At 44.9% G+C, this 21,674-nt stretch overlaps 1 protein-coding gene across 4 annotated transcripts in view; it reads right to left on the bottom strand.

The window, feature by feature from the left end:
• Lcch3 (Ligand-gated chloride channel homolog 3) overlaps nucleotides 1-21,674 on the bottom strand; it is a 423,845-nt gene that overhangs the window by 388,876 nt on the left and 13,295 nt on the right. The gene's annotated exons all lie outside the window — the stretch shown is intronic.

Here is a 21,674-nt window from a genome sequence, read left to right as displayed (position 1 = left end):
TTGACCCGAAACCTAACGAACTTGCATCGCAATGTAATTCTGTCGGATCTCTGGGATTGTAAAGTGCTAAGATCGGTGCTTCCAACAAATTACTTTTGAGTTGTTCGAAACATTCTAGTTCTACGATACCGAATTCAAACTTCCTGTCTTTTTTGACCAAATCATAAAGGGGCTTAGCTTTCGTAGAAAAATCTTTTACGAACCGTCTAAAGTAAGAACATAACCCTAAGAAACTCTGCACTTCGTTCGTTTTCGTGGGGACTGGGAACCCTTTTACTGCCTGTAATCCCTTCGTATCTGGTTTAATTCCGTTACCCGATATGGAATAGCCCAGGTACTTAACTTCTGACTGTAAGAATTCGCATTTATCAATCCTTAATTCAAGTTTATTCTCTACCAATCGTCTCATCACTTCTTGTAAAATTTCCATGTGACTATCACTATCTTTTGTTGCTACCATAATATCGTCCATGTATATTATAACTTTGTCTTCCTTTACCATGTCTGCAAAAATTTTGTTTGTGAATCTTTGAAACACCGCCGATGCATTTCGTAACCCGAACGGCATCCTCAACCATTCGTATTGTCCCATGGGGGTCGTGAACGATGTGTATTTAACTGAATCTTTATGCATAAATACGTGGAAGTATCCATTCTTCAGGTCTAACTTGGTGAAAAGTCTTTTCCCTGACAGTTTATCTAGTAGGTCGTCTATAAGAGGTGTTGGGTAATTGTCCTTTATCATTCCTTTATTAAGTGTGCGATAATCGACGCACAGTCTCAACTCTCCCGAATTCTTTTTTACCAGTACTATAGGCGAAACGTATTCTGACTCACTGGTTCTGATGTAACCTTTTTCTGTGTAATCGTCTATCATTTTCTGTACTTGGGCTTTTTCGCTATACGACAGTCTTCTAGGTGGGCAATGAAACGGTTTTTCGTGTTCGAAATTCAACTTCATTTCCCACTTGGTTTGTGGTAAGTTTGGTCTTTCTGCGTTTACATACGCTGTCCTAAACATGTATTTAAGTCGTCCTGCGAGTTCTTGGCTACAATCTGTCCCTACTTTCAACTCCCAGTCGTTTTCTTTGTCTGGATACTGGCTTGGTAGTTCGTTGAAATTGGTTTTTACGCTCTCGCAGGTATCGCTGTCTTCCAGACACTCAACCATTGCAGAACACTCATTTTCTACCTTGCCTCCACTTTCTACTTCATGCTTATTCTCTTTATCACCCTCATCTTTTACTTCACATTCATATTCTCCTAAACACTCATTCTCTATTTTCCACTCATTTTTTTCTAAACACTCATTTTCTCCTAAACACTCATTTTCTTCTAAACACTCATTTTCTCCTAAACACTCATTTTCTTCTAAACACTCATTTTCTCCTAAACACTCATTTTTTTCTAAACACTCATTTTCTCCTAAACACTCATTTTCTTCTAAACGCTCATTTTCTCCTAAACACTCATTTTTTATTTCACACTCGTTTTTTGTCTCACTCTCCTTCTCCTTGCAAATGTCACTTACAATTTTAAACTTGGCGATGGCCTTAAACTGCGCGATCCAAGTTGTGACGTCATCGTTGTTTCCAGAAATGTTGCCATGATATGTTGGCAACATGTCTTTGGCGGCATTTAGCAACATGACGCCAGCGTCATTGTTGGCGGCTGGTGTTGTGTTCTCTCCTCTCCCTTCCTTCTCCCTCTCGCTATGCAGCTTCAGCAGCTCGAATTGCAATTTTAACATTTCAACCTCTGCTCGATATTCGCCGTGGTTGTTGTTGTGCCCAGGCGCTTGCGGTGCTTTTTCGTTCTTCTCTTTGCGTTCGCTCTTTGGCGAGTCTTGATCTGCGGCTGCCTCATCTTCCCTCTCGTTCTCGCATGTTTCGGCTGCCGGTGGTCCCTGTCCCCGCAGCTCTACTGGTAATTCGTTAAGTCTTTGCTTCCACCTTTTGGTAGATTGAGGGACTCCAGCCATCCGCGCAGCTGGGCGGCTGAGAACTCCTCCGTGCCGACCAAGTCCGACATGTTTTTTTTTCCAGCAATGGCGTCTTCGACGGACGAGAAAAGAAAAATTTTCGCTATTTTTCACTGGCGGCGGTTGATCCTATCCCACTTCTGAAATTGTAGGCCGTCTAACCCGGGAATTGTAGTGACCAACATCGGTGCGTGGGTGAACTGTCTAGGTATAAAAACACAAGCCCGGCGATTTGATATAACTCTGTTTTATTAGCTGCGCGTCTGTCTCCCACAATCGCCATTTACAAAGTGCACTTACTCTATTATCGATGTTTCTTATCCGATATCTCACTATTGGTATTTCCCGCCGAGTGTATCGATGGTGCGGTAAATACCAATGCGCGCTGTATGCTATTTTAAATACTAGTTGAATGCCTCACTAATTATTACCTTGCTACACTTGTAAGCTCAGAAGCCACCCTAATATACTGGCGAGGTGTCTTGCGAAAACAAGCTACCGGCGTAGACTGGCCATAATAGACCCAGTCGACCTGCCCAACAGGATGATCTAAGAGGACCTCTACACTAGAAACCTGAACAGATAATTGAACCAAATAATATCCCTTTCCAAATTCTTCGACCTTGATAGCACGCATTTTTTAAATTTATTTTTTGTTCAATTATCAGATTTTTTTCCAACTGTTGACTGTTGTATAAGTTGCTCCAAAAGTAATAGCAAACAACAAATTGTATTTTAATATTATTATTTTATAATCAAATACAATACATATTTATGTATCATCATCATAACTATCGCATAGAAACGTGCGGCTTAGGAACATCAAAATGGATGGTGGACTAAGTGGGAAATTTACGGTACGCAAAAACCTTAAGGACCATCCCCGAAATGGATGGTGGATGGTCGACAGTGTGAATAGCCTATTACTTACACTAATTCTCTTCATAAAATGGGTCAAGATCGAATAAATAAAACTAATAGTTTATCGCGGTGCTGTCCGTGATTCTAAAACTGCTCGAACCAGATTACGAGGCAATTGCAAGATTTGTGATGCAGTTAAATATCTCCGTCGCAGAATATGAAATGGTACAATATTTTGCCACATGCTCATTCTTAGAATTGTTTATTGTCAAGCTGAGATGTATTTAGATGTTCTTTCTAGACGTACCCGCATTTTCCGGCCTTTTCGTTTACCTTTCTGTAGATCAATTTACGGTCATGAACCTTTTGGGGTTCTATGCCAGAATTAAAAAACCCTAATGGGTATACCATACCATATCTCCCCTGATACAATTCAATCGTACAATCTGTAAATCGATTTATATTTCTCACCTCCTGTTAACATTGTAGCACCATTTGGCGTCTGATCTTATATTATAACTGTTATTAGTGTATCGCATCTTATTAGGTCTAGTGTAAGTTAGGCTAGGGCAAAGCGGGAGCGCAATGAAAGCTCGCTCTTGGCGAATTCGCCGCACTTTGCCATCGTAGGCAAGATAGGCTAAGAAGAAATTGTTTGAATACTTGGAGAGAGTCGAAAAATTCGATTGAAAACGAACGCACGCACCATTATTTTTTCGTCGTTAAAATACAATTATTTGCAGCCACCCAAGATTTTTTATATTTTTATTATATTTAGATAAACTATCCTTAAATTTCATGGCGCGCACGGGTAGACTCACAAATTAATCGTATTAAAGTAGTGGAAGGCAAAAGTGACAGGTGTAAAGTCTGTGAAGAGCCTACTCCTACGGGCAGTCGGAAGCGCTCTCCTCACCGCAGAGGAACTGGAGACCGTGCTGGTCGTGATCGAGGCGGTACTCAAGTCCAGACCCAAGCGACGGAGACGCGCTGGCTCCCGGGCACCTGCTGACAGGCGGGCCGCTCATCGCACCCTCAGCACCCTGGACCAGACGGGTGTGATCTGCTTAAAGCGATGGCGGCTTGTCTCGTCAGTCAGGCAAATGTTCTGGCAGCGATAATCCCGGGAGTATGTGCTGGGCTTGCAAATAAGATGCAAGTGGCACCAGGAGGAAGCGAACGTCAAGGAAGGCGACCACGTAATCGTCGCCGAGGACAACCTGGCCCCTCAACAGTGGCTCCCCGGAAGGGTCGGCGGAACAACCGCCGGGCAGGACGGAAGGATCAGGGTGGTCGACCTAAGGACGAGCAGCGGAGCTACATTCAGGAGGCCAATCCACAAGTTGGCGCTTCTGCCACTGGCTTGAAGCCTTCCACTCCTTCAACGGGGCCGGTGTAGCACCATTTGGCGCCTGATCTTATATTCTAATTTTTATTAGTGTATCGCATCTTATTAAGTCTATCGTAAGTTAGGCTAGGACAAAGTGGGAGCGCAATAAAAGCTCGCCCTTGGTGAAGGCTAAGAAGAAATTATTTGAATACATTGGAGAGAGTCGAAAAAATCTATTGAAAACGAACGCACGCACCATTCTTTTTTCGTCGTTAAAATACAATTAGCCACCCAAGTTTCGGTCTTTCTATATTTAGAAAAACTATTCTAAAATCTAAAAAATTTTAACACATAGTTAACTATATTTTGCAGATAAGTATTTATTTTAAAATAATTTGTAAGCTAAGTATAAAGTATTGCCAGTTGAATAGGATACCCTAGTCAGTTTCTATCGCCCACTGTTCACAAAAAACCACGCTAGAGACTTAATTTTTTTTAAACTAAAATATTCAAGAACATACGGAAAATTTAGGGTAATAACTTTGCGACACTTGAATAGGACACACTAACAAACAAAATATATTTTTGAGAATTCTAATAATTCTAAGGGCTGGCGAAAATCCTCTAGCTGAACCCTCCACGAGGGTGCCGGCTGGGCAATGGACACTGCATTACCCCGGACAAGGGTAATGCACTGTCGCTTGCTCTGTCCGGGGTAATGCGTCTTTCCGATTCAAAGTCGGGGGAACCGAACCAGGGCCATGGCTAGAGGTGCCTGGCGGTCAGGCCTAAACGCAGCTTCAGCAGCTCGAATTGCAATTTTAACATTTCAACCTCTGCTCGATATTCGCCGTGGTTGTTGTTGTGCCCAGGCGCTTGCGGTGCTTTTTCGTTCTTCTCTTTGCGTTCGCTCTTTGGCGAGTCTTGATCTGCGGCTGCCTCATCTTCCCTCTCGTTCTCGCATGTTTCGGCTGCCGGTGGTCCCTGTCCCCGCAGCTCTACTGGTAATTCGTTAAGTCTTTGCTTCCACCTTTTGGTAGATTGAGGGACTCCAGCCATCCGCGCAGCTGGGCGGCTGAGAACTCCTCCGTGCCGACCAAGTCCGACATGTTTTTTTTTCCAGCAATGGCGTCTTCGACGGACGAGAAAAGAAAAATTTTCGCTATTTTTCACTGGCGGCGGTTGATCCTATCCCACTTCTGAAATTGTAGGCCGTCTAACCCGGGAATTGTAGTGACCAACATCGGTGCGTGGGTGAACTGTCTAGGTATAAAAACACAAGCCCGGCGATTTGATATAACTCTGTTTTATTAGCTGCGCGTCTGTCTCCCACAATCGCCATTTACAAAGTGCACTTACTCTATTATCGATGTTTCTTATCCGATATCTCACTATTGGTATTTCCCGCCGAGTGTATCGATGGTGCGGTAAATACCAATGCGCGCTGTATGCTATTTTAAATACTAGTTGAATGCCTCACTAATTATTACCTTGCTACACTTGTAAGCTCAGAAGCCACCCTAATATACTGGCGAGGTGTCTTGCGAAAACAAGCTACCGGCGTAGACTGGCCATAATAGACCCAGTCGACCTGCCCAACAGGATGATCTAAGAGGACCTCTACACTAGAAACCTGAACAGATAATTGAACCAAATAATATCCCTTTCCAAATTCTTCGACCTTGATAGCACGCATTTTTTAAATTTATTTTTTGTTCAATTATCAGATTTTTTTCCAACTGTTGACTGTTGTATAAGTTGCTCCAAAAGTAATAGCAAACAACAAATTGTATTTTAATATTATTATTTTATAATCAAATACAATACATATTTATGTATCATCATCATAACTATCGCATAGAAACGTGCGGCTTAGGAACATCAAAATGGATGGTGGACTAAGTGGGAAATTTACGGTACGCAAAAACCTTAAGGACCATCCCCGAAATGGATGGTGGATGGTCGACAGTGTGAATAGCCTATTACTTACACTAATTCTCTTCATAAAATGGGTCAAGATCGAATAAATAAAACTAATAGTTTATCGCGGTGCTGTCCGTGATTCTAAAACTGCTCGAACCAGATTACGAGGCAATTGCAAGATTTGTGATGCAGTTAAATATCTCCGTCGCAGAATATGAAATGGTACAATATTTTGCCACATGCTCATTCTTAGAATTGTTTATTGTCAAGCTGAGATGTATTTAGATGTTCTTTCTAGACGTACCCGCATTTTCCGGCCTTTTCGTTTACCTTTCTGTAGATCAATTTACGGTCATGAACCTTTTGGGGTTCTATGCCAGAATTAAAAAACCCTAATGGGTATACCATACCATATCTCCCCTGATACAATTCAATCGTACAATCTGTAAATCGATTTATATTTCTCACCTCCTGTTAACATTGTAGCACCATTTGGCGTCTGATCTTATATTATAACTGTTATTAGTGTATCGCATCTTATTAGGTCTAGTGTAAGTTAGGCTAGGGCAAAGCGGGAGCGCAATGAAAGCTCGCTCTTGGCGAATTCGCCGCACTTTGCCATCGTAGGCAAGATAGGCTAAGAAGAAATTGTTTGAATACTTGGAGAGAGTCGAAAAATTCGATTGAAAACGAACGCACGCACCATTATTTTTTCGTCGTTAAAATACAATTATTTGCAGCCACCCAAGATTTTTTATATTTTTATTATATTTAGATAAACTATCCTTAAATTTCATGGCGCGCACGGGTAGACTCACAAATTAATCGTATTAAAGTAGTGGAAGGCAAAAGTGACAGGTGTAAAGTCTGTGAAGAGCCTACTCCTACGGGCAGTCGGAAGCGCTCTCCTCACCGCAGAGGAACTGGAGACCGTGCTGGTCGTGATCGAGGCGGTACTCAAGTCCAGACCCAAGCGACGGAGACGCGCTGGCTCCCGGGCACCTGCTGACAGGCGGGCCGCTCATCGCACCCTCAGCACCCTGGACCAGACGGGTGTGATCTGCTTAAAGCGATGGCGGCTTGTCTCGTCAGTCAGGCAAATGTTCTGGCAGCGATAATCCCGGGAGTATGTGCTGGGCTTGCAAATAAGATGCAAGTGGCACCAGGAGGAAGCGAACGTCAAGGAAGGCGACCACGTAATCGTCGCCGAGGACAACCTGGCCCCTCAACAGTGGCTCCCCGGAAGGGTCGGCGGAACAACCGCCGGGCAGGACGGAAGGATCAGGGTGGTCGACCTAAGGACGAGCAGCGGAGCTACATTCAGGAGGCCAATCCACAAGTTGGCGCTTCTGCCACTGGCTTGAAGCCTTCCACTCCTTCAACGGGGCCGGTGTAGCACCATTTGGCGCCTGATCTTATATTCTAATTTTTATTAGTGTATCGCATCTTATTAAGTCTATCGTAAGTTAGGCTAGGACAAAGTGGGAGCGCAATAAAAGCTCGCCCTTGGTGAAGGCTAAGAAGAAATTATTTGAATACATTGGAGAGAGTCGAAAAAATCTATTGAAAACGAACGCACGCACCATTCTTTTTTCGTCGTTAAAATACAATTAGCCACCCAAGTTTCGGTCTTTCTATATTTAGAAAAACTATTCTAAAATCTAAAAAATTTTAACACATAGTTAACTATATTTTGCAGATAAGTATTTATTTTAAAATAATTTGTAAGCTAAGTATAAAGTATTGCCAGTTGAATAGGATACCCTAGTCAGTTTCTATCGCCCACTGTTCACAAAAAACCACGCTAGAGACTTAATTTTTTTTAAACTAAAATATTCAAGAACATACGGAAAATTTAGGGTAATAACTTTGCGACACTTGAATAGGACACACTAACAAACAAAATATATTTTTGAGAATTCTAATAATTCTAAGGGCTGGCGAAAATCCTCTAGCTGAACCCTCCACGAGGGTGCCGGCTGGGCAATGGACACTGCATTACCCCGGACAAGGGTAATGCACTGTCGCTTGCTCTGTCCGGGGTAATGCGTCTTTCCGATTCAAAGTCGGGGGAACCGAACCAGGGCCATGGCTAGAGGTGCCTGGCGGTCAGGCCTAAAACGCTAGGGGGTGGTCCCCCCGAAAAATATTAACCAGTATGGACCCTCGGGCCAACTATGGAGTCGAAGAAGGAGCAAGCACGGGTTGGGATGTCAACCCAAACATCGGTGGAAAGCGTGACTGCTACCACCGGCGGGCACGGGGAGGAGCAGTCCTCTCTGCGTGTCGCCAGCGGTCACACCTCAGACTTGGCGGGAGCAGGCCAGGTCAGTTGTAAAGCTACTGCCACAATAACAACAACAAAAACAACTCACTCCGTGGCCTGCAAGTTGAGCCGCACAGATGCCGTAGTCGATACAGACACGGATCTGGAGAGCGTGCTCTCTCTAAGCAGGACGGATGAAGAGAGCCTTCTCCGCTCGCCGGAACCAGGCACCAGCTCCCTGCGTAGGGAAGGGCCGAAGCGTTCCAAGGAGGGGATGAAGGCCAAAGCGCAATACAAAGCGGCCCTCAACATAAAAAGCCGGCTGCAAGGCAAAGCAGACATCTCCCAGGAGGAGAAGGTCAAGCTAGCCTGGGCCGAGCAGACAGTAGAGGAGGGTCGGCTACACTATGCCCAGATGCCACAGATGAGGGCGTCGAATGGCGAATATGCCAATAAGGTGGAGGAGATGATGGCCACCAAGAGGCAACGCTCGACTGAGAGTGCCATTAAGGACACTCCAGCGAGCAAGCGGCAACGCGGGCCCAGGAGTGCAGCCCCTCCACCGAAAGCGGCCAAGAAGCCAACGAAACCGAAAGCGAAGGTCAGCGAGGTGACCAAACGACACCTGATCGTGGCACTCATTGACCACAGCGAAGAAAACGGCAAGATGTCAGCGGCACAGTGGAAGCTGGTGCACGCGCGTCTTGTCGACGCACTCTTTGCACAGATGGAGGAAGACCCCGCGGCCCCAATGCCCACGTTCGATGAAGCGGGGTGGCTAAATGGGGTTAAGATCCTGAAGTGCAATGATGACCCAACCCTAAGGTGGCTGACGCGTACGGTCTGCCAACTGGAGGCGATGTGGGAGGGGGCCAAGCTGGAGGTTGTGGACCGGGAGCTTATCCCGTCCAAGCCTAAGGCGAAGGTACTCTTTCCCATCACAATCCAGGGGGAACGAGCGCTGAAGCTCCTTCAGCGGCAAAACGCGGACGTGCCAACGGCCGATTGGAGGATCCTACACATTGGTAGCCCACTACCCAACGAGGGGGGCCAGTGTGTGATCCTCCAAATAAACAAGGAAGCAGAGGATCTGCTATACCCCAAGTTCGGGAAGATGGCGTGGGGCATGGGTAGCGTCTACCTGCGCCTCAAAAAGCGCCACCCTGAGGACAAGGACGCGCATACCCTGCAGGCAGGCGAGGTGGAAAAGGACCTAGGTCTCGAGTCCATCGTGGAGGCCGCCCAGGGTCTTGCGCTTGAAGACGAAGAAGAGGAAGACGGTGACCTGACGCTGGTAGTCAACCCGTCAGGTGCAAGCGAGCCAGCCACCCATGCTGAGTGTGCTGCAGCTCAACTTGCATAAAAGCATAAAGGTAGCGTCGGCGGAGCTCCTCATCGCCATGGAGCAAGGGCTCGCCGACATAGCTCTAGTCCAGGAGCCCTGGATTGCGACAGGCAATTCAGTGGCCGGACTAAAGTCCTCAAATCATAACCTGTTCTACTCAACATCGGTAAGCAGGAGCAGAACCGTCGTACTCGTACGAAAGGGAATCCATGCTTACCTTATGTCTCATTACAGCACGGATGACCTGACGGTTGTGATGCTGGAAAGTGAGGAAAAGCGCCTTCTGGTGGCTTCCTGCTACATGGCTCACGACAGACCCGCACCACCCGACGAACTCAGGAGCCTGGTGACAGAAGCCGGCACCAAAAACTATCAACTCGTCATCGGAACGGACGCCAACGCCCACCACAATGTGTGGGGAAGCACCGACATCAATGACAGAGGTGAGTCACTCTTAGACTTTATACTAGCAACTAATCTATATATAGCAAACGTTGGGGAGGAGCACACCTTCGTAGGTCCGACCTCATCTAACGTGCTAGACCTAACACTTGCAATGGGAAACAGTACTACGGTATCTAGCTGGAGGGTCCTCGATAGACCATCCTTCTCAGACCATAAGTACATTCAGTTCAAGTGCGAATTCAAACACCCTTCGAAGACAACAGTCTATAGAAACCCCCGGAACACAAACTGGGCAAAGTTTAAAAAGACAGTTACTTCGAAGCTCGCGAATCCGGGCTCAGTGAAATCCGCGGAGGATATAGAGAAGTGTCTAAAGACCCTATCCAACGAGCTACTGAACGCCTACCATGCATCGTGCAAACCCTCCAGAACGAAGAGGAGGTCCAAGCCACTCTGGTGGAACCGAGATCTCTCTCTCCAAAGGAACAACCTCAAGGAATTCTTCAAGATCGCCAAACAAGCGAACGAGGAGATTGTCAATGAGGAATATAAAATCCTACTTAGGAGCTACAAGAAGGAAATACGTAAGGCACAAAGGAACTCGTGGAGAAACTTCTGCTCCAACATCGAGAAAGTGCCCGAAACCGCCAGGCTTCGGAAGCTGCTTTCAAAGCAGCCCACAGTACAGAGCCAACTAAAACTAGACAACGGACAGTGGACAGAGGGCAGCAAAGAAGCCCTAACAGCACTAATGGAGGCGCACTTCCCTGGATGCACCGAGGTCACTGACGCCAAGGAGCATCAGGACCTAGCAACCGAGGAACAACACCCTCCAATAGGTCTGTTAACCACTAAGAGAATCCACTGGGCCATAGACTCCTTCGCGGGCATAAAAGCACCAGGACTGGACGGGATATTCCCAGCCATGATGCAGTTGACCAAAGAGGTTATTACCCCATGGCTCCTCGCAATATACTCAGCATACCTAAGTACGGGCTATATCCCCATCCAATGGAGAACCTCGAGAGTTGTCTTCCTCCCTAAGGCAGGAAATGGCAGCCACGTGAGTCCCAAGGATTACAGACCGATAAGCCTTACCTTCTTTCTACTAAAAATACTAGAAAAGCTGTTGGATTTACACATCAGGAATGAAGTAGGGGGACTGATGTCAACAAACCAACACGCCTACACCAAGGGGAAATCAGTGGAGACGGCACTACACTCGCTAGTAGCCACCATCGAGAGCGCCCTTCACAACAAAAAGTATGCTTTGGGAGCATTTGTGGACATCTCAGGAGCATTCAACAACGTGGCCACAACCGCAATAACAAGTCGCCTAGAAGCGAATAACATACACCCTGCAATCAACGTCTGGATCAAAAACCTCCTAAGTTGCAGACGGGTGCAATCGGAGTGGGGCACTGCTTCCATGGTAAAGGGGGCACACAGAGGCACACCTCAGGGTGGAGTCCTGTCGCCACTACTGTGGAATCTGGTGGTCGACGACCTCATCAAGAGATTTGAAAGGAAGGCCCCAAAGATAACAGCTTATGCAGATGTCATAAGCATACTTATTACGGGTGTATGTCCATCGACCATCAGCTCCTTAATGGAACGTACGGCCCAATGTAGTGGAAAGGGTGAAGAAGGCTACCATTGCGCTTTATGCATCCAAGAAGATGCTCAGCAGCACATGGGGCCTGTCACCTGCTCTAATGCACTGGATCTACATCTCGGTGGTGCGACCAACTCTGCTGTATGGAGCCTTAGTGTGGTGGCAGGCTACTGAAAAGAAGACATACCATAAGCTTATGGAAAAGACTCAGCGATAGGCTCTGCACTGTATTACAGGGGCGCTGAGGTCAACCCCAACAAAAGCACTCGAAACCATACTCGGAATCGACCCCCTGGACATTCACGCTCGCCTGATTGCAGGAAAGGCAGCACAACGCCTAATAGCATCAGGAAATCTATCGCCACAAGGATACGGGCATAGTTCAATCGGCAGGGAAATGACCAGATCAACTGACTACATGACCCCCCAAACTTGCCTTGACGTCAAAACAACCACATCTCTGGGACCTGAAGACTGGAAGATTGGAAGGGACCAAACTGAGCACCTCAATATATACACAGACGGCTCCAAGATGGACGGAGGAGTAGGAGCGGGCCTATACTGCACAGACCCCGAGATAAGGCTGTCGTATAAGCTACCGGACCAATGCAGCATATTCCAGGCAGAAGTTTTCGGGAAAGCAGCGGAGGTCGCTCTCCTCACAGAACGAGCACACGATGCGGTCAACCTATTCGTCGACAGCCAAGCGGCGATTAGATCCATGCAGTCGTCCGTGGTCAGTTCCAGAAGTGTCCTGGCGAGCAGGGAGGCATTAGACATCCTAAGCACGACAAAGACAGTGCGGATCTATTGGGTTCCCAGCCACCAGGGCATCGAAGGAAACGAAGCGGCGGACGTACTAGCTAAGGAAGGCGTCGGGCCTTCAGAGTGCCTGTCTCCCTCAGAACGCTGCAAGGCGATCTAGAGAAGCAGGCCAGAGCACAGACTGATAGCAGGTGGAGGAGTACCACCACCTGCAGAACCTCGAAGATAATGTGCAAGGAGCGCAACGAGAAACTTAGCCACTACCTACTGCACCTACCACGAAAGGACTGCAGACTGATCGTGGGAATTCTAACAGGTCACTGTCTGGCTGCTGCACATGCAACAAAGCTAGGCATCACCAACAGAGACAGTTGCAGGAAATGTGAGGAACCTGGGGCTATCGAAACCCTGGAACATCTCATCTGCAACTGTCCGGCTCTCTCAAGGGCAAGGAGGAGATGCCTGGGCGCCCCAGTGTTGGCATCGCTGGAAGATGCCTCCAAAAGGACGCCTCAGGAACTGCTGGCCTGTGCTAAAAGCACCTCGATTCTCGGGGACTTTTTAAAACCACATTAACACTCCCGCGACGGTTCATACACCCCCCCATCCGGATAACTAAGGGCCATATTGGCCTATGCGCGGCCCCGCTGAGGGCCGTCCGGGTTAACCTAACCTAACCTAACCTAATAATTCTAAGAAAAAACAAGAAAAAACTTACATACTATTTAAGCTAGTAAGAATGCTTGAATTAAATTAAAAAAGGTAATAGATTGTTGATCCACTTTTCTGCTCCATAACTGGGCACATACGGTTTCGGTGGTTTCATACAAATTGGTCAAATAATTAAGTTATATCAAGCTCCAAAATAGCTCCATGGTTTAAATTAATTCGAGTAAACTTGAATATTGTTGGTCTGATCAATACTATTGATAAATAAAATTCAAAACCGGTGAGTAGCGGCCAGCTTACTAGTTAAACGTTTCGGTTGTATGAATAGGAGCATTATCATATTGATAAAACCAAGAAAGGGTTGTTTGCAACTTAAAGGTAATAGGAAATGGCCCCTCACACACATCACGCCCCTGCAGCTCTTATTTCTTAATGGAAGTCCTGTAAATAGTAGCTATAGCAATTAGGGTCTTTCAAACTGAATGAGAATGAGCTTTTGAACTTTGTTAAGCTATTAATATTTATTTTATTTATTAATAACTAATATTAAACTGTTGCAAGTTTTGAATTTAATAAAAGTCGAGAGTTTGAATAATATTCACAATTTATTAGCATATGTAAACCAACTTATATCATATTAAGGTTGCGCTTATTTATAAAAGTTTAATTTTCAAAGGTCTCAGGGTCTAAAAATGTACCTTTTGTTATAAAACAATAAAATATAATGTTTCAACCCAATTCGGCAACGTTTAGATTCGGCCATATTTATACAATAAACGTTACTCTTAGCACTCCCCTTAAAAATTGCAGAAGCTCTGCTGCAAGTTGGTTTGGCCTTGGCTGCCCGCAATTGGCTGGAGTATCTCTCGCTTTGATTGCTGGTGGTCATCCTGTAAGTTCTGCTGCTCTTTCTGGACTTCCAGCATTTTTTGAACAATCTCTTTCAGATTTTCCAGTTTTATCCGCCTTGTTGCGGCGCCTTGGTTGCAGAAATAAGACTAGAGCTGTAGTTGGATCTGAACCGGTCGACATTAACGGAATTATTTCAGGACCCCCGCAAATCCGCAGTACTATAATGCCAGTTCATTTCGACTTGCATGTATTTAAGGCCTGAAAATCAGCATTTAAAATCAAGGAGAAAAATAAAGAGAAAGCAAATACATACGTACATATGTACATTTGTTAACTTATTACCACCAATTTCTGGTCTCTCCATTTTGTATTGCGTTTGTTGTATACGCAATACAAAATGGAGAGTCCAGAAATTGGAAGAACCTGGAAGAAAGATTCACACTATTCTGGACGACATCTAGTTGAAGAGCAATGATGGTCACTGAGAGGCTGAATGAGACCCACCAGATGGAGCTCCCTGTGGCGGCAATCACTTTTCAAGAAATCTTGGAGGACATAATGAAACTCAAGTCCAAGAAGGCCCCTGGCGACGATAGGATTGACAATGTTGTGGCAAAGGCGCTACCAAACAGAGCGATTCTGTATCTGTTGCTAATCTTTAATGCGTCGCTAAGATTAGTATACTCTTCCAAAGCCTGGAGATGTGCCCACATAATCATGTTGCCAAAACCAGGAAATCCAACGGAAGACCTCAACAAACATAGACCAATTAGTCTCTTGTCAACTTTTGGCAAAATGTTTGAGCGCTGCATCCTACGAAGGGCACTGGAGTCGCCGCTGGTTAAAACATCCATGCCAAACTATTAATTTGGGTTCAGGCTTCAGCACAGCACACCCGAACAACTGCACAGGGTAGTGGAACACATACTAGATGGTTTCCAGCTGCTTACCTGTATATTTCGCAGGCTTTCGAACGAGTGTGGCACGAGAGACTACTCGCCAAGATCAAAATGATGCTCAACTGTGCTCAGCTGTGTGAAGTTATCAAAAGCTTTCTGACGGAGACGACCTTTCGTGTAGTCAAGGATGGTGCAGCTTCTTTGACCAAGACCATCAAGGCAGGAGAACCGCATGGCACCGTGCTTGGGCCGACACTGTACTGCTTATTTACCCACGACATGCCAAATCCCTCTACGGTCCGAAGGGAAATGACGACACAGCAGTACTCTCGAGGGAAATCTACAGCAATACCTCAAGCTGTTTGAAAACTGGGCCTGCCGATGGAACATCTCCATAAACCCTGATAAATAGGCTCTAGCCCTGGTGTCTTCCTGCTTGGGAAACTAGTGGAGCAGCGTAGGAATCACACATACCTCGGAATCCCACTGGATGCACGTGTAACTTTCGACAGTCACATCCGTAGCGTGAGAAGCAAGTTGATAAGGTGGGTAAGGCCCAGAAAATGTTCTGGCTACTTAGACCAAGCAACAATCTCAGTTTAAAAAACAAAGTCATGATCTACAAAGCCATACTGTCCTCTGCCCGGAAGTACGTCGTTCAGGTGTATGAGATTGCCTGCAAGACTAATCTTGCGAGGATCATGACATTCCAGAGTAAATTTCTGCGTAGGATCTCCGGAGCTGAGTGGTATATCCGTAACCGGGACATCACCAAGGACCATGACGTACCACTTGTACGTGATGCTATCATAAATCAAGCGAAGAACCATACTTGTAAGCTCAGAAGCAACCCCAATATACTGGCAAGGCATCTTGCGAAAACACGATACCGGCGTAGACTGGCCAGAATAGACCAAGTCGACCTGCCCAACAGGATGATCTAAGAGGACCTCTACTCTAGAAACCTGAACAGATAATTGAGCCAAATAATAATAATATAAAAAAAATTTTTTTTTTTAATTATCAGATTTTTTTCTAGCTGTTGACTGTTGTATAAGTTGCTCCAAAGTAATAGCAAACAACAAATTGTATTTTAATATTATTATTTTATCAAATACAATACATATGTATGTATCATCATCATAACTATCGCATAGGAACCAAACTATGCCACAATTAAAATACCCCAATTGGTAGAATTGTATCTTGGCACATACGTATGTCATAGTAGAGCTAGATTTGCATGCTGTAGTTAGAGTTGAGCGTATATATATATTAATACACATATACATACACCTAACCATCTTGGACGCAACACATATTACTCATTTTTAGCTGCAGTCGCTGTCACCCCTTCCCCTTTCTCGTTTTCGTTGTGTCAAATATATAGTTGGGTCGTTGGCTAAGCACGCAGCGGTGAATTTTTTCGTTTCGCTTTCGCTCCTCACAGTTGCTTATCGCTGTTCTTTTTGTTCAGCGCGCTTGATCCAAACCAAACACCAAGCTACCCTGTTTTGAGCTACGCGACGCAATACCCTAATTTGTTGGCTATATTGATTTTTTACCTGGCTTGGGATAATTACCCATTCCTTTATTGAGGGCGTCGGCATTGAATACGATTATTAGAAACGACCTTTCGCCTTGACCTTAAAAGCCAAGGACTGAAGAAAAAGCGCAGCTGCCGTGGCAAAGCGGACCGATTAGAAGCGTGGGATATTCCGCTGGTATTGGCGGAACTCGAGTGCAGACTCGATACGCTGATGCGTAGCATTGACACGTCACGCGAACTTCAAGAGAGGATTGAAGATATAGGCGATGAATTTGGAGTCGAGTTGAAAGAACTCTCAATTGTCAAAAAGGTATAGTTAATGTCTCTCATTTGCTTTGAAGTAGCAGTAGCAGCTTATGGTGGCCCAACTCGTGCTCGACTTGCAAAGTTAGCGCAGTTCAGCGACAACTTTTCGGACTTTAAAAACTTCATAGTGGTTCACAATGACGAAAGCATTCCAATTAACGAAAAATTCAACTATTTGGTTTCGTGTCTCGCGATCACCTCTCGACGCCTTTCCAGGTATCAATCCCACATAGGGAGGACTGGGAGATGGGCGAACCAAGACCCGCAAATGCGGTTCACTTCTACACTGATGGCTCAAAGTTAGACGGCCGCGTGGGAGGCGGAGTCTACTGCAGCGAGCTGAACATCAGTCATTGCTTCAGGCTCCCGGACCACTGCAGTGGTCCAAGTTCCAAGCGGAGGTTGTAACCATCAAGGAGGCTATTTCTATCGTCTCCAAACTACTTCTAGACACGCACTTAGTGTGCGTTTTATCGGAAGGCCAAACAGCTATTAAAGCTTTAGGCTCAATATCGTCGAACTCAGCGACTGTAAATGACTGCCGCAGGTCTCTGCACGAGATCACAGAGCATCAGTCATCAGTCCCCCAGGCTACCGCCTGAACCTAAAGTAAAGTAATAAAAATAGTGCGGATATCCACCAATCGTTGGAGAGGTCGGAAACATTCCACGAGTAATTGCTGAACATGAAGAAGATGGCAAGCATCGAACATATTGAACAAGCAGCAGTATTGCGGTATATCGTAAAAGGGATGCAAATAAAAAACTAGTTTAAAATGGCGATTTATCGGTGCCAGTCGTATAAGGCGTTGAAAGAAGAGTATTTTACGAACTGGTTCAAGGAAAACTCAGCAGTGACAAAACCATAGTTCCATATAGGAATAAAACGTAGGTAACTGAAGGAACGAAAGAATATTGTTTTAATTGCGGTTCGCCGGAACATAAAAGAATGTCTTGTACAGCTGATACGAAATGCTTTAATTGCAACGAGAGTGGACATATCTTCCGTAATTGTCCAAAGAAGGCTGGAAGAGTGAATATAATAGTGGATCGCAGTCGATTTAATACAGTCCTTGTAAATGGTATCGAAAAAGGCGTGTTTGAAAAGTTGAGCGATGTGAAAATACTTGGAAACAAGAACACGAAGCCGATTGAATTTTTCATGCCGACATAAAAGTAGATCAGCTGCGAACCGAACACAAGTTCCTGGTGGTTCCAAACAATTCAGTGGAATGTGATGGACTATTGGGCTACGATTTTATAAAGAAGTTCACGCTTATGGCCGATGCGGACGGGGTCTCTTTCCTGAGCCTGGAACATCAGAAAAAATCGGAAGAGGAGTGGTTTACAATGTGATCACAGGTAGTTTTGTGGCTCCACCCCAATATCAGAGGAACATCAAGCAGCTGGTGAAAAGCAGTTATTAGTCAGCCAATGTGCCCATAATATGTCCAATTGAGTTTAAGATCATTCCAGACCGAGTAATAAACCTTTTCGTCAGTCGCCAAATCGTGTCTGGAGATGAAGCCGCAGCTGTAAAAAAGGCAAACTGATGAGTGGCTCGATCAGGGTATTGTACGCAAATCAACTTCTCAAGTAGCGGCAGAATTGTGATAGTCAGAAAGAAAGATCAAACGTTGAGAGTTTGCTATCGTTGACTATCGAAAACTAAATAGCATGGTGTTGAAAGATCGTTTTCCCGTTTCAATGATATACGATGCCCTGGAGAAACTAAAAGCAGCTAAGTTTTTGAGTATTATGGATTTTAAAGATGGATTTTTTCATTTGCCCGTGGAAGAGGATAGCAAAGCTTACTCTGCGCTCGTTAGTCGTGAAGGACTTTTCGAATTCAGCAGGGCGCCGTTCGGATTTACAAACTCTCCAGCAGCTTTTATACGGTTTTTAAAAAATATTTTACAGCCGCTAATGAATGAAGACGTTATGCAGCTGTACATGGATGACATCAATATATAAGCCAACGACGTCGAGGAATGTATGTCCAAAGCAAAGAAAGTCCTAGAGAAAGCAGCTTCGTATGGAATGAAGATTAAATGGAAGAAATGTAGCGATTTGCAGCGGCGTAAAAAGTTTCTGGGTTATATTATCGAAAATGGACAAATCGGGCCAGGAGAAGAAATGTGCCCAGCAGTAAATAACTTCCCTACGCCGAAGAATGTCAAGGCCGTCCAAGCGTTTCTAAGACTATCAGGATTCTTTCGCAAATTCGCGCGTCCACTCACAAAACTTAGAAAAAAACGACGTTGATTTTTAGATCGGGGCAGAGGAAGAACGGCCGATCCAGCAGTTGAAATCTTTTCTGGTAACCGAATGGTTGTGAATATAAGACCTACCGAGCGAAACGAAGACAAGCATAACATAGAGGAGGCGCAAAAAACGACGCGTCGAGCATCGCTATAGTTTGGGCGGGACGTCAAGCGCCCGAGATAGAACTCTCATTATTAAGTTGTCAGCCGTTGAGCGAATAAGTTGGCAGTCGTCGTGCTAATTAGTTGTCTCATCAATTATTAAAGTAGTTATCCAATATTCATTATAAAACCTAAACCACATACTCATATCAATAAACACTGTGATAATTAATATTCCTATATAAATATAATATATATACTCTGGTAATTTATGTTTAGAAAAACCACTCTAAAATTGCTCTCAGTGAATTTTGTTCTAATTTTCCTCACATATTAGTCAAACAGCTTAATTAGTCGCGTTCGGATCGGCTACGCGCCGCGCGTCATGCGGCACCAGCCCTCGGTCGGTTGGCGGCGGCGGAAGGAGACCATAGATAGCCCTGGTTTGCTGAGCCGCATAAACCAGTTCAGGGTCTTATGCTACCATTATACATACCGTGCGGCGGTGTCGTGCCTTTCGGTGGTGTTGCATCGGCCACTTTACGGTGCAGTAGTTGCTTATCAGCATACAATATATGTAAGATACTTAAGGTGAAAAAAATGACCACTACTTCTAAAAAAACAAACAAAAAATGAGGGGAACGTTGTCAGTTTCTGCAGAGACCGCAACTCTACATTTATACCTCATACTTAGTCAGTATGGCTCTCCTCCGGCAGACGCCGCTAATATTGAACGACACGGCAAAGAGTGCGTGAGAGAGAGACAGTAAATCAGTCTGAGCGTGACGTCGGGCGCTGCGTAGCCACTGCAAATAGATTTGTTCCTTTTGGCTATAAAAATGTTCCGATCTGATCCAGATTCAGCAATCTGATAGATATGGTCATTCTCTATGACCACGCTTTTAGTTTTCTCGTATCTTTCATATTGTGGATGCCACAGATTTTCGTCCTTTGCGGCGGCGGAAGAGGCCGAAAGTTTGAAACAAATTTGTCAAGTTTCGATATCACAGGAGTGTGGATACCAAATTTGGTTAGCACTTGGTTAACTTTTTGCAATAGGCAAAGCTGACTATGAAAAGTGTGTGTTAGAGAGAGATGGATCGAGAGAAAATGAAATTGTTTTCTTCATTCTGGCTTTAATAATATTACGATCTGGTTCGGATTCTGCAGTCTAAGAGATATAATAATTTTCTACGATCCTGCGTTTTTTGTTTTCTCGTATCCTTAAAATTGTGAATGCCACAGATTTTCTTCCTTTGTGGGGCGGAAGTAGGCAGGGCGATTTTTCGAAATATACTTCTTACAGTGATATATCACAGAAGTCTGGATACAAAATGTCGTTGCTCTAGCTCTTATAGTTTTTGAGCACCAGGCACTCATAGGGACGGACAGACAGACATGGCTCAAACAACTCGGCTATTGATGCTGATCAATTTTCACCACAAATCTAATATACCTGGACGGTTTTCTAAGGGTTAAACCACAAAGAGAGTGATAGCTCTCTAACTGCGATTTCCCACTCAGGGAATGTCTTCGTTTCATGCTAGGGCAGCGTAACCTCGTCTCTGATCACCAAGAAGAGTCGTCGTTTGTACCATATACGCGATTTCGATTAAAGTTTAAGTTCATTGAAGTCCAAATGAATAAATTTTGAATTATCTATCTCGTGTAGTACATTATTAAGCGCAAAGATTCCCCAGAGCATTTCTGCTCAATATTGAAATCTCGTATCGAGGATTTCACAACATTTTTGGTGTCCCATGAGGGGAACAGTGTTTAATTCGTACTATCCGCAAATTATTCTACCTCATTCCGCGTGCATACAGACGCACATATAAAATCATATTTTACCGGCTGCAACTGTAAACGGCAAACACAACGCAAACCAACGGTTTATCCAGCGGCCGCTATCTCTCGCACGAAGCAGAGACAAAGAAGACCGGACGATAGCTCTGCGCCTGGACAGTTGCTTCACTGCAGCACACAAGCCCAACGCAAGCCGACGGTTAGACAGCAGCCTCTCCCTCGTACAAAGCAGAGACCAAAAAGACAACTATCGTTCTGCTGCTGTACGTCAGCTCTAGACACAAGGCCTCAACTCAACGCTCACATCAGCACAGTTTCTGCTTTCCGCTCGGACAACAACAACAACGACTCCAAAGTTCTCTTAAGCTACGCTTTAAGCAAATTTTCCTCTGCGAGTACCAGAGTAAGTGTTGTGTGTATTTTGTACAAGGTCAAAGAGAGTAACAGCAACATGTCAACAGTCGAGTCCCACAACCTCGAAGCCGATCCTCAGGTGGGGATCGACAATCTCACTGTTTTTCAGACAAATCTCATTGTGAGGGTTCATCAAATGGTGCGTAATTTCAGAAAGGACGGCGCATATCGGAAAACAAAAGCTTATTTACAAACGCGCTTACAAAATTTGCAACGGTTCTTGGGTGAATTTGAGCAAAATCATCAACTTTTACTATTACTTCGATGTCCAAGTACGCATAGTTATGTGTCCAGCGAAGTGGCCTTTCAGATGGCCAGCATCA

The sequence above is a fragment of the Drosophila pseudoobscura genome, chromosome X, assembly GCF_009870125.1.
Source record: "Drosophila pseudoobscura strain MV-25-SWS-2005 chromosome X, UCI_Dpse_MV25, whole genome shotgun sequence".
Lineage (NCBI taxonomy): Eukaryota > Metazoa > Arthropoda > Insecta > Diptera > Drosophilidae > Drosophila > Drosophila pseudoobscura.
The sequence above is the reverse complement of the archived record's forward strand: the minus strand, read 5'-3'. Positions and strand labels throughout refer to the sequence as shown.